Below are 14,847 nucleotides of genomic sequence, written 5' to 3' on the forward strand. Positions count from 1 at the left end.
TGGCCTCTTTACTGGCCGAGGGAGCCAGCGTTTGTCTGCAGACAGCTTCCAGGTCATGTGGCCAGCATGACTAAGCCACTCCTGGCGAAACCAGAGCAGCGCATGGAAACAGCGTTTACCTTCCCGTCGGAGTGGTACCTATTTATCTCCTTGCATTGGCAAGCTTTCAAACTGCTAGGTTGGCAGGAGCTGGGACCGAGCAACGGGAGCTTATCCTGTCACAGGGATTCGAATCGCCAATCTTCCAATCAGCAAGCCCAGGAGGCTCAGTGGTTTAGACCACAGCTTCAAATTCATCACCCATATTGTGCTTCAATCAGTACTTTTTAAAATCCTTCCTGATCTGCAGAGCTTCCTGGGAAGCACCCATAAGAATACACTTATCTGTACCATTTTGTATCTCAGCTTTGGACATACCGTATTTTTCACCCCGTAGGACGCACTTTTTCCCCTCCAAAAATGAAGGGGAAATGTGTGTGCGTCCTATGGGGCGAATGCAGCCTTTCGCTGAAGCCTGGAGAGCGAGAGGCATCGGTGCGCACCGACCCCTCTCGCTCTCCAGGCTTCAGGAAGCTATCCGCAAGCCTTGCAAGCCCAGCAGGAGGTCCCGCGGGCTCACAAGGCTTGCGGGCAGCAGCCTGCAGCCCGAAGCATGGGGCACCATCCGCAGGGCGCCCCGTGCTTCGGGTGGGTGTCCGCAAGCCTTGCGCGCCCGGCGGGAGGTGCCGCCGGGCGCGTGAGGCTTGGGGCGGCAGCCCGAAGCACGGGGCACCCTCTGGAGGGCGCCCCGTGCTTCGGGCAGGTGTGCGCAAGGCTTGGTGCGGCAGCCGCGGCTGGGGGGGAAATAAATTTTTTTTATTCATTTCCCCCCCCAAAAAAAACAAGGTGCATCCTATGGGCCGGTGCGCCCTATAGGACGAAAAATACGATGGATTGTGTCAGCACAATATAATTTTTCATGTAAGTCATTAAAAACAAAAAAAGCTGAATTATAGTCAGCATAAAAGATTCAGGGAGACCTCTACTGGCTGACATTGTTCATCACTGATATATTTTAGGCTGCAATTGTAGGCACACAGATCTTGAACTTAGTCCCACTGAACACAGTGGAACTGGAACCATGCAGAGGATTTTGCTGTTTGAACACATGTTTAACAGTACAGGGCTGCTTTTCTAGGAATCTTGGAAGAAAGCAGGAAGCATCTGTTAATTTATACTTCGCTTTTCATCAGACATAGGAATACTGTAAAATCAATGAATGTTAGAAAAATGTTGGAATGAAGATATATGGCTTTAGTAGAAATGTTATAAGGAACTAAGTACAAATAGATTATCAATGTATTAAAGGGGGAAAAATAAGGTTAGAACATGTTAAGAAAAATTACAGGACAGAAAACAAAGGAAGATGGAAAGGAATTGCTGAAACAGTTAATTGAAGTGGAATACAAAAAGGGAGGTGTGAGGAGGTCATTGAAACAAGTGAATGAAAGTTAAGATATTGAAACTTGGATGTGTTTTAAATTGTTTTTGTTTTGTTTTGTTAATTCAATGTTTTAGTGTTAATGTCATGTAGTGTTTTTGTTTTTGTATTGTATTGTATTGTTTAATTTTTTTTTGCTTTCTTTTGTAGTCTTTAAACTGTTAATAATTTTTTTTTTTTTTTTTTTTTAAGTCCAGTATTGGCTCCTAAGGCAGCTTACTATTGAAGTCCATCATACAACATGATCCAATATAAATACACGTGTGCATGTTAGAGGAAGAGGGGAATTTATCGTCTCACCGTTGTAGCTTCATAGTCTATCCACACAGACACACCCTGCTTATGTGAGTCTTGAGTTGTTCTTGCCAGTGCCTGTTATATTCCTTCTGTGCATTTTTCATTGAAGCCCATTGTTAGACCCTTATTGGTTTGAAGAGGAGTTTGGACTTGATATCCCGCCTTTCACTCCCCTTAAGGAGTCTCAAAGCAGCTAACTATTTCCGTTCCCTTCCCCCCCCCCCCCCACAACAAACACTCTGTGAGGTGAGTGAGGCTGAGAGACTTCAGAGAAGCGTGACTAGCCCAAGGTCACCCAGCAGCTGCATGTGGAGGAGCGGAGACGCGAACCCGGTTCCCCAGATTACGAGTCCACTGCTCTTAACCACTACGCCACGCTGGCAATAAGCAGAAGCATAGTAGAAAACAAAACATTGCCTCATCCTCTTACCCAAGCAGTGAGTAGGGACAATGATACAGGATTTACGTAGTTTTTCATTAGATTCCAGATCATTTGACTTGATCAGAAACCATGAATCTTCTGCCCTTACCCCCAATGGCTGGGTTTATGAGCCAGTAAGATGGAAATCAAGCCCTTTGGTTGTATATAACCCAGTGCAATGCATATATTCTGAGAATTAAACTCCATGAATTCAGTGGGATTTTATTCCCAATTGAGCATTATTGGATTGTAGCTTAAAAGCCTGACAAAGCATTTTGTTCAGAAGGGATGAACTGTGAGGAGGAGTAGATTCCACTCAAGGGAATGATAACAAATATATTGATTGGATAAGCAGGGTAAGATTTCTCTTGAGGGGCATTTGCATTTTTACAAATTATTCTCAATTGCCTATGTACGTTGACTAACTGTGTAGTTCTCGTGGCAACGTATCACCCAAATTTCCCTGGCAAAAGGGATGTGCCTGACCAGACATGTCCAACCCCACCCCAGCTTACAATAGTATCAAGAACTCCTACATTTAGGAAAAATAGCATGTTATTTGAAGGTAGCTGCTTTCTTGAAAGAAAATACTGTTGTGATAGTTTCTAGAAGGCTTTTTTTTTTGTTCCTTCCCTATAACGACATTAGTCTAGCGCATGGCTGGTAGGAAGATTTTAGGATTCCCCCAGATTACTGTTTATGTAGCATTTAACCACAAAACTGACACCAAGGTCAGATTACGTCCAGGGTTAGTGAATTTGTTCATGGGGGAAGTTGTACGACAATGAGCATTCATCTTGATTTGCTTCCACAGTGTTTACATGTCTTCCTGCTAATCATTTCTTCATCCCATACTTTCTCCGTCACATTCCTTTCTGCAAAAGGCAGTTGTTTTAAACTGTGGGTTTGCTGTAGCTGGGTGACAGAGTGCTTTAATTCACCTTAATGGCGCAAATCTAAATTTCCAGTATGCACTTGAAACCTTCCCGCAAAATACTGATAGTCTGGAGGTGACCTCATCTTAAGCACACCAAAGGAGAGCTTATATAGAAGCGGGAGGTTGATAATATTCTCCAGATCGCACTAAACACCAGTCAAAGTGAACATCAAAGCGCTTCTGGAGATACAAAATGAGTGGGCATTTAGTCAGACTGCCCTGCATAAATGATGTATTCCATCTTGTGTATTGATTTTCCCTGCTATTGGAGCCACCTGTCAGATGTTGTTTCCCCCCTTCCTGCTATATAACAGAAGACAACTAACATAACAGATGTAGTGGTATGAAATGACAGAAGTAGAGGGAAGCCAGATTCGTCACCAATCTACAAAATAAGGAGAATATATGCAGTATGACTAAACCAGATTGCTTAGTGGCACTGGATATTCGGTTCATACATAGCTTGCACAGGGCAAGACATTGTTCCGTGAAGAAGAGCTTGTTAATGAGGTGGATGGGAGGATCAGAGATATAAGGCCAAGATGCCCTTTTGTGCCATTATGCATCTTGAGATGGAGTAAAATTTACCAGTAGTAATGTGTTGTTAGTTTGAGATGACATTATTCAGAGCAGTTTCCCTTGGATTTACCATATTTTTTGCTCTATAAGACTCATTTTTTCCCTCCTAAAAAGTAAGGGGAAATGTGTGTGCATCTTATGGAGCGAATGCAGGCTGCGCAGCTATCCCAGAAGCCAGAGCAGCAAGAGGGATTGCTGCTTTCACTGCGCAGTGATCCCTCTTGCTGTTCTGGTTTCTGAGATTCAGAATATTTTTTTTCTTGTTTTCCTCCTCCAAAAACTAGGTGTGTCTTGTGGTCTGGTGCGTCTTATAGAGCGAAAAATATGGTAGACAATGTAAAAGGATGTTTCATTTTAAAAATAAAGAGAGTGCTCCTGGTGCTTTGAACGATAACAAATTGCAACCCTTTGTTTGCTGAATTGGAATGTAGCTATTTAAAGGTAAAGCTAAAGGGATCATCTTGCTTTACTGGCCGAGGGAGCCGGCGTACAGCTTCCGGGTCATGTGGCCAGCATGACTAAGCTGCTTCTGGTGAACCAGAGCAGCGCATGGAAACGCCGTTTACCTTCCCGCCGGAGTGGTACCTATTTATCTACTTGCACTGTGTGCTTTTGAACTGCTAGGTTGGCAGGAGCTGGGACCGAACAACATGAGCTCAAACCTCCAACCTTCTGATCGGCAAGCCCTAGATTCTGTGGTTTAACCCACAGCACCACCTGCGTCCTGTAGCTATTCAAAGGTGACCCCAAAATCTACAATTATTTGTTTCTGGAGTACTTGGTCTAGGTTTTGTACTCCTCAACTCCCCATCAGCCCTAGGCAGCATGGTCAGTGGTTAGAAATGAAGTCCCACTACATCGACTGAAGGGACACAGATTTCCCATTCCCGAATTATGAAAAGTTGCGAGCAAGCTTTCAAGTTCTCCCTTTGACATTAAGCAAAGCAACATGTTAAGATGGAATACGGGAGGTATTTTGCAGGTGTTAAAAGTGCAATCCTATACAGCCAGGGGTGGACAACCTTTGGTGCTCCAGATGTTGCTGAACTACAGCTCCCATCATCTCTGACCATTGGCTCTGCTGGCTAGGACTGATGGAAGTCTTACTGCATTTGGAGGGCCAAAGGTTCCCTACCCCAACCATACAAGTGGCCTAAGTAAGTCCCATTGAGTTTAATGGTGTGAGTGTGCATGGCATGGCAATGTTCATTAGATTAGAAAGTGCTAGATGCTAAACATATTTCAGATTGCACTCAGGATGTGGGGTGGCTGTTCTCCCATGTTTTTGAAGATGTAAACACTATCAGTGACTCAGGTTTGTCACCAGCCCTAAGCTGGACAAATAGATCTTTTGGGAAGCATGCAGAAGAAGTAAAGAGAAACAAGAGAATTAAATTTTAGATGGTAAAGAGTCAACAGAAGACAGTTTGGGCAGTAATGCCCAGTGGTTGAAGCTATACCCCCCACAAGAATATCTTCAGGTGATATAGGTTCTCCCTTCTGTGTAAAGATTTCTCTCCTGGATTGCAAAATTTGGTAAAGTTATTAAAAGGTATGTGGCAAACTCATTTGTTGTTCCAAACATCAGATATCCAGGCATTAAAACTGAATTAATATTGACAGCATTAATTAATGCCCTCATACTGCAGGCACAACAATTTTTTGAGAATTTTTATCAAAGAATGCCCCCCCTTTCTAAATCAGTTCTGATTATTTGCTTTCCAATACACATAAGGATATCAAAATCTGAAACTAAACAGGCAGAACCAATTGATGACATCAAGACAGTATATCAAACGACGAGTCTCGAAAATGACTAGCCAATAAATCCGTTTGACAATTTAATTGGTATAATTGATAAAATCCATGTAGTTTTCCCAGGGAGGAAATTAAATTACCCTATACAAATCAGATTGGAATTTAGATTAGAATTTTCTGGGTCAACTTGGTTTCATGCAAATTGTGTTACTGGTAAGACCCCTTGATTTACAATACATTTGGGAAACTCTCTCATCAGAAGTATATTTGCTTCACTTATCATCTCATAAGCTTCTATACTGATTACTGGCTTGGATTTCTTATGCACCAGCACAGTACCAACACTTTTAATCACAAAAATGCAAGAATGGTTCTGTTTTTGTATATGAAGGACTATGACCAGACTTCAACCCTGAAGTAGCAAATTAATTTGCAGCAAATGGCTCAATCTTTAATTGCCTTTGTCCTCACAATAACCCTGTATCACTATTATTCCCATGTTAGAGGTGGGAAACGAAAGTTGATAGTGACTAGAATCTGAAGTGGCAAATCCTACACACACTTAAGAGTAAGTCTCACTGAATTTAGCGGAGCTTCTGAGAAAAAACCCCACAGGATTTTGTTCCACTGCTGAGCAGGTGGAACCAGTCAAGATTTTTCTGTGCATGGTTCTGCACTGATCTTGGGATCTTCTACTGTATTTATCTTTATGATTGTAGGAAGTTGATGGGGAAGGGCTGCCTCTCAATGGTAGATACAAACAGGCCCAGGTGCAATTCCTAATCTCTCCAGGCAGGGCTGGGACAGACTCCTTCCTGAACTCCTGGAAAGTTGCTACCAGCCAGTGTAGACAGTACTGAACTAGATGGATAAACTCGGTCTAAAGCAGTTTCCTATGATTACTAAAACCACTATAATTCTAAGCTGCTAGGCTTTCTCCTAATGCTTCCATGTAGTCACACCATGTATTTGTATTGATCTATTGCATCTATATCCAGACTTTCATGCAAGTAGCTGAAGGTATATGTGGTTTCCTTTCCTTGCAACAACCCTGTATGGGTAGGTTAGGCTCAGAAATTGTGACTGACCTAAGGCTGAGTGGGGATTTGAACACAGATCTCTCTTGTCCTAGTCTGAAACCATACCCTCCTTCCAATGAAAATAGGGACATCCTATTCCATAATACATAATATTAATAATAATATTTTTTATTATTTATACCTTGCCCATCTGACTGGGATGTCCCAGCCACTCTGAGTGTCTTCTAACATATATAAAAAAATTAACATTAAAAAAACTTCCCTACTCAGGGCTTCCTTCAGATGCCTTCTAAAGGTTGTATACAATGGTAGCTTGGGTTAAGAACTTAATTCGTTCTGGAGGTCCATTCTTAACCTGAAACTGTTCTTAACCTGAGGTACCGCTTTAGCTAATGGGGCCTCCCGCTGCCGCCCCACCACTGCCATGTGATTTCTGTTCTCATCCTGAAGCAAAGTTCTTAACCCGAGGTACTATTTCTGGCTTAGCGGAGTCTGTAACCTGAAGCGTCTGTAACTCGAGGTACCACTGTAGTTACTTATCTCCTTGGCTCGGGGGTCACATAACTCCATACCCTCCAACATTTCTTCGTTGAAAATCGGGACACCCGAAGGAAAAGCGGGACATTCCAGGATCGAATCAGAAACTGGGATGGCTTCTGTAAATCTGGGAATGTCCCTGGAAAATAGGTACACTTGGAAGGTCTGCAACACTCTGGCCACCGTACTAAATGAAGGGAAACGAAGCCATGATTTTCCATGAACAAAATTTCCAAAAGTGTTTGTGCTCCACTTCTTGAAAAGGTTATCGATAGCAACAAAGACAACCAGGTATGCTGCAGAAAGGAGAGAGGAAGAGGGCAGATCTTTTCCAAGTGTTCCTGTTTGGTAGAACATTGATCTGCTTTAATATCAGATCCTTTGGTAATGTGAGAGGGGAGGAGAAGAATGGGGGAAGAATGGCAAGCCGCCTATTATGAGGTCAGGCTGCCCATCTCTCCCAGTGTTTTCAAGTCTGCCTGCCAGCCGCTGTCCAGGGTCTCTGGCCTTTCACATCAGCTGCTATCTTGATCCTTAAGGTGAAGATGATAGGACTGAAGCTGGGATGCAAAGCATGTGCAGTGAGCTGTGGTCCTTTCCTGACATTTTATTGGTCAGAGAATAATAACTATTATTATATATTACATTTAATGGATTCTTCTCCTTGCTGCAGGCAAATCTTTACAGAAAGGAAACGAAAGAAAAACCCTCACACATTCAATAAAAAACGAATTTAAAACATCCTTCTCACCTCAGTTCTCTGCCTGAGGGACTTTAAGGAACCATTTTGACATACTGTAATATGTTAACATGTTTGACTGTGGAATCACATGCATATTTACTCAGTCAGAAGTAGGTCTCACTTTGCTCTTATTCCCAGGAAAACATATGATTTCACCCCGAATTTCCATGCCTCCATGTCTGAAGATCGAGAATAGGTTGTGTGTGTGTGTTTTGACAGAGTGTGTGTTTATAAAGTGATGTGAGAGAGATTTTGCACCCCAGAGTGTTCACATAGATGTATTTTGTCCCACTTGCTGCTTGATCAAACGGGCTTTCAGAAATGTTGAACCGATAAAGCGTCTTGCGCACATCTTGTTTAGCAGAAGCAAAAGTTAATTGTGTACATGCTACGAACAGCACTCTCTCTTTCAAACCTCTGAAGAGGAATTTTAAAGAAAAGCTATCTGTAGCCAAGATAGTCACGTCGTGTTAGCAACTTATCTCATTACAGCTGCAAGATTCTCAGAGGATATGGTGAGATAACCTCGGATTTTATGATGCATGGCTACTGAAATATACTCAGAGTCGAGAGTGGATTTCATGCTCTTTATTCAGCTCATAGTGGTGAGCAGGAATGAAAGTCCCCACAAAGTATCTGCTTTATATACATTATTTACACAATGGGCTGCACGTGATTGGCTAATTCCGGAATTCTCCTGTAGGCCAATCAGGTTGTGGATTCACTTCCATCTGGAGCTGGATTGGGTGGCTCCTGCAGACCAATCATACTGCTGCATTGTTCTAGGACCAATCAGACTGCTGAATTCTGAATCCTATTGTTCTAGGACCAATTAGACTGCTGCATTTTGGATCCTATTGTTCTAGGACCAATTAGACTGCTGCATTTTGGATCCTATTGTTCTAGGACCAATCAGACTGCTGCATTTTGGATCCTATTCAACTCAGTACATAACAGCTACCTAAACTGTAGTGTGTGGAACATAGCCAATAGCTGCATGTGCAGTGCATGTAGGAGCACTGACGCGCACACATTTCATTCATTATTGGGGCCATTTCCCACATGCACATCATCAATACATATCCATGGAACTGGCAGGATTGCCAAATGAGCAGAATTTTACCAGATCAATTTGTTGTAAGAAAATGGAAAATCATAGGGCCTGGGCGGGAATCCAACAAAACCATTTCCCTTCCGGAATGAAAGTTACTCTGTGTAGAGGTAAGAAGCAGAGTTTTTGAGAGCAGGAGTTGGCAAACCTAGTAGACAACTTTCCACCATCAGTCTGGATGGCCTTGATCACAGGAAATGCAATGTATGCCTCAGAGTGCCTGCTGAATTTTGATTAGGTTAATGCATGGGTAGGCAAACTAAGGCCCGGGGGCTGGATCCGGCTCAATCACCTTCTAAATCCGGCCCGCGGACAGTCCAGGAATCAGCATGTTTTTACATGAGTAGAATGTATCCTTTTATTTAAAATGCATCTCTGGGTTATTTGTGGGGCATAGGAATTTGTTCATCCCCCCCCCAAATATAGTCCAGCCCCCCACAAGGTCTGAGGAACAGTGGACCAGCCCCCTGCTGAAAAAGTTTGCTGACCCCTGGGTTAATGGAAGGCCAAAAATAAAAAAACCATAGCATATAAAGTATTTCTAAAACACCTCAGCGGATGGCTGAAATCTCAAACAAGAGCATAACAAATGCCAATAAAATGGACTATATATGTGTGTATAAAGTGGTACCTCAGGTTACATATGCTTCAGGTTACATACGCTTCAGGTTACAGACTCCGCTTCAGGTTAAGAACTTTACTTCAGGATGAGAACAGAAATCGTGCTCCAGCGGCGCAGCGGCAGCAGGAGGCCCCATTAGCTAAAGTGGTGCTTCAGGTTAAGAACAGTTTCAGGTTAAGTATGGACCTCTGGAACGAATTAAGTACTTAACCTGAGGTACCACTGTGTGTGTGTGTGTGTGTGTGTGTGTGTGTATGACCTAGAAAACTGAATGCTCAAAAAATTTATATGCCAACCAGTCGCTTTAAAAGGAGAGCATAAGAAATATTTGTGTGAATAGGCTTTTAGATATCCTTGTGTATATACGTTGGGAGATTCATTGCACCGGGTTTTTGAGGGTTCTGATCTAAAGCACATGGCCTCGCACTGAAGTGTAGTTATATGTAATGAAGCAAACATCAGAAATAAATTACCGTGGTTGCAAGAGAGATAGAGCAGACAAACGAAATGAATACAGATTTCATTTTATGAAGCAGGGGTGCGCCCCCCCCACTTTGAACCTATTATTCTACCTTTGCTAGGGAAGGGGAATCAAAACGATCAGAGAACTTTGCATTCAACACTTATATGACTCTGCATTCCAGCTGTGCAGTCATATTGTAATAAAAATGTTTGGCTAGTCATTGTTATGCCAGTGCTGTTTAGCAGCTTGCTTCCAATATTGCATTACAAAAATTACATATTTCATATAATCAGGCCTGTCTCTTACTTAATCATCCTACACTACATATAAATCTTTAAAATGGACAGGTCCATAAATCACATGCATTTTTCATTTGGCTTTTATTTTAAGCCAGGCAGATTCTTATTTAAATTGCCCCATGAATAAATCTAATAAACCTTATTCACTTACATCATCTCAAAGTTTAAATCTTGTTCTGACTGAGGTCATAAGTGAAATCAGTATTGAGGGCAAAACTAGCAGCTGTAACAACTGTAATAGCCCACCAAATTATATTAAAGGGCTCCAATAACATTAAAAATGAGGAAGAATTGAATTACCTTATTCAGGCATGTTATGCTGAATCAAACAAATATCAGACTCTACCAGAGATCCTGAATGTGCATGCACTAAATTTATCACATGCTTCAGTTTAATTACACAGACTCAAGCCACCTGCTACTACACAATGGAATATGTTACAGAGTGTGTCAGAAATGTGGTGAGCGTTCACGCTCACATGTAAATGCTAACAATCCCTGGTGAATACTGTGAATGCCTGAATACAGATACATATTTTTCCTACTTTTCAGGCATATTCAAGTGAATACTGACATGGGGTTGTATCCAGCATTGAACGTGTTCACAGTAGACATTAACGGGCGTGATGAACTTCCTGTAGTTGCATTAAGTTCAGTGAGTCTACTGCGAGTAGGATTTAGCTGGATGCAACGCAGAAGGGTTGCATTTTTATGTATTCTCAAATAACCATTTTGTGCGTGTGAAAGGGAAGTTTAGCCCCCTCTCACCCAAGCCCCCCGGTGTCAACCTTTTATGGTTATTCGTAGCCCTTCTCAAATGTCGTTCTTGCCCAATTTGTTCCCTTAACTGAATCAACTTGCTCCTGAGATTGTGATCACAGCCAATCAAGAACAATATTGTGATGTGTGATGGCGCCATGATGCCAAGGTGAGGCTACAAAGCACTGCTGTGGGGAGGGCCAAATTATTGCCATCATTGTTCACGTCGAAAGGGATGGCAGAAATCATCCCAAACAAGGATGCTTTTTGCAGGGAGGTTAAAAACGTTTGTGGAAAGGTAGTCCTCCCCCACCCTCTTCAGATTCTGCTTCACTTTTGCTGACATTCACATTTAGGTCATGATAAATGTTCCTTGGTATTTTTCTGAGTGTTAGAAACCCACAACGTTTCTCTTGTTATTGATAGAGATGAAAGGATTTGTCAGTTTTGGTTCTCTCTCCTTTGCTCATTTTTCCAACCTGAAATTAAATTCTTTGATCTTTTGCGTCAGTTCTTCCTCATTTTAGTGCAATTTTCTCTCAATAAATACATTTCGCATGACATTTCGTACACATTTCAGTAAGCATTTTCACCCAATTTTTAAACCTTTAGCCATACACATAGAGAGTTATTTTCCATTTCAATGCACAATTAAATAATTATACACTTAACAAGCCAGAGTTCTCCCACCTCTGCTTTCTTTAATTCCACCTAGCAAGGCTCCTCAACCTTGAAAACTGTCATGTTAGACATTCAACAGGTGTAACTGTTCAGAATATGGAATAATTGGAGGAAGCTTAGAGTGGAATTCAGGTTCACATCAAGCCAACTGTTCCATCAGGGCAAGTATTTCAGCTGGACAGACAGAATCATCATCCTTCTCCTCCTCCTGTTCAGAGGGTTCTCTTGAGCTCCCCAAGCCAATTTGGGAGGGGGTGATACTGTCAGGAGCTCGTCCTACACTCGAGTAGGACCCTGGCAGAGACACATGCCCGATGTTCTCTCCCTCCTGGTTGATCGTTTGGGAGCTTCAAAAGCTTTCTTCAGCCTGAACATCACAGCGACCGATGCCAACAGACCTCAGCACACTTAGGGATCTGCAGAGTCTTTGCAGCTTGCATGACAGACCTCAGGAACTCAGCATTTTAGCTAATCTACTTTATTTACATATAAACACACACGGAGCACTGCAACATGGCTCTCTCTTTCTCTAGCATCAGACAGCAAAGAGAAAAAGAACAAAGGACAATAGTCCCACTTCACAGAACACAATAACACAAACATCCTGCCTGTGTCACTTCCCACTCTGTGGAGTCAAAACATATGCTGTCATATGATAGACAAAAACCCCATGACTGCAATCATGGAGCAGGAATTCTAACAGATACATGTCAGAGGAGGAGATGAGGGAAAGCCCCATTGTGCAAGCAGAAGTTATTGAATGCCCCCTTTCCTTGTTGTAGTTCCTCATATCATGCAGTTATTAAAGACACACGACCCCACCAAAAGGGTGGAGAGAAGGAGCAATATGTGTGTTTTTCTGAATTTGTCCTTCTCAATGCATGGTTCAAACACTTGATTACGAGTGGAGGGTAATTCAGGGAAATGCAGAATGCCAATTTTTCACTTTGATCATAAAAGTTCAGCTCACATTTCAAACGGATGGGTGGAAGTAGATAAAACGCTCCTTATGATCTGATGAAAAATCCTTCAAGAAGAACAAATCAAACAAACCACAGTTATATCCTTTGTGTTGTGTTGTTCTGCGGGCTTTTTCACTTAAGGCTGAAATGTTCCTGGTACCTCCATCATCATCGTTGTCACCATGATTCGAAAATAAACAATTCACATTTTAAAAACATCTTAATGTGAGTTTAAAAAAATGCAGCACTGTTGGGTGTTTTTGCAGAAAATTACTCCCCTCTGCCTCTTTCTTCCTTGTTATGTGTGCTTGCCTCCATTTGAAACCTGGGAATGGCTATATGGTAGACATGGCAAATGTACTTGAATAGACTTACTGTTTTCCACTTGCTTCCTTTGAAGTACAGCTTGGCAGGCTGTGCCTGTTTTCGTTGCCAAGAGATACAGCGCTATGTGTCATGGTTTGTGCTGTGCCAATGGGCTATAAAATTAGTTTGGCCGCTCATGACTGGTGGACTCTCTGGGTCCAATCTGTTATAAGAAGTGATTAACATTTTTGCATTTTGGTGATGAAAAATGTTTATTCAAAGATGGAGACGATGGCAGATTCCAGGAATATGTGGTTTTCCTGCCTAATTCTCCGACTCTTAAGAAAGTCAGGTCAACTTTGGAAGGCTACTTTAAATACTTGGGTGTCCATATTAGCCTCACGCCCACACCATACATTTCAAGCACATGGCTTCTTCAAAAGAATCCTGGGAATTGTAGTTAACGGTGCTGGGAATTGTAGATCTGCCAAGGGTAAACTAGGAAAGAGACCAGGCAATAGAATGCTAGTCTGTATATCAATAGGGAAAACCAGGTGGTGCCATGAAGTCGTCTGGCTTCAGATTGGTCTGGGGTCTTTGCAATGAGAATTGGGGTCTAAAATTCCACACCTTGCCTCTGATAAGTAACACAATAATGCAGGTAATTTTAAAATCTGGATCTAAGAGTCTTATGCCCTTCACTCCATCCCTTCCAATTGCCATGCAAATTTCTTCACCCAATTCAAAATGTGGCAAGACTCTCAAGAGTCTCCTCCAGCACCATAATTCAAAATTGTGTGTGGGTTTTTTTCGGGGGGGGGTGACCTCCTGGTCTTCCACTAGAAGGGCCCCCCTGAACATCGAACCCTGAAGTCCTGATGTCATCACTGAACAAAATGAAGGCATAGGCAGTTGTTGTTTAGTCATTTAGTCGTGTCCGACTCTTCGTGACCCCATGGACCAGAGCACGCCAGGCACTCCTGTCTTCCACTGCCTCCCGCAGTTTGGTCAAACTCATGCTGGTAACTTCAAGAACACTATCCAACCATCTCGTCCTCTGTCGTCCCCTTTTCCCTGTGCCCTCCATCTTTCCCAACATCAGGGTCTTTTCCAGGGAGTCTTCTCTTCTCATGAGTATTGGAGCCTCAGCTTCATGATCTGTCCTTCCAGTGAGCACTCAGGGCTGATTTCCTTAAGAATGGATCAGTTTGATCTTCTTGCAGTCCATGGGACTCTCAAGAGTCTCCTCCAGCACCATAATTCAAAAGCATCAATTCTTCGGTGAAGGGGCTTGAATAACTCAGATAAGCTATGAACTATGCCATGCAGGGCACCCAAGATGAATAGGTCATAGTGGAAAGTTTTGACCAAACGTGATCCACCTGGAGGAGGAACCGGCAAGCCACTCCAGTATCCCTGCCAAGAAAACTCCATGGACAAAGACAACAGGCATAGGCAGTAGGGAGGGCTTAATTCATATTAACAAGACCACCATAATGCCCAAGAGCCAGTTATGTTCCATCGGGCTTTTACTGATTAAACTGAAGGCAATCCACCGGTCTTCAGTTTTGACTGCTTTTATTCCAGAACTCTCTGCTTTGAAACAGCGCAGCTTGAAGCTTGTTCTGTGTGAAACAACATGGAGGCTTTGTGCAGCAATAGCCAAGCATCTACTGAATTCATCTACTAATAGTCTGAATGATTTCTGAATCAGATGAGGGGGAGTTTGCTCATCTCCCTTTAAGACTGTAACACACTTTGCCATAATGCCATAAGGATATGTCTAAAAGTGATCATTAAGAGAGAACAAAATTATTTTTATGATTAATTCGGAAATCTATGGTGTACTTTTC

Source organism: Podarcis melisellensis, assembly GCF_964234715.1.
Source record: "Podarcis melisellensis genome assembly, chromosome: 12".
NCBI lineage: Eukaryota > Metazoa > Chordata > Lepidosauria > Squamata > Lacertidae > Podarcis > Podarcis melisellensis.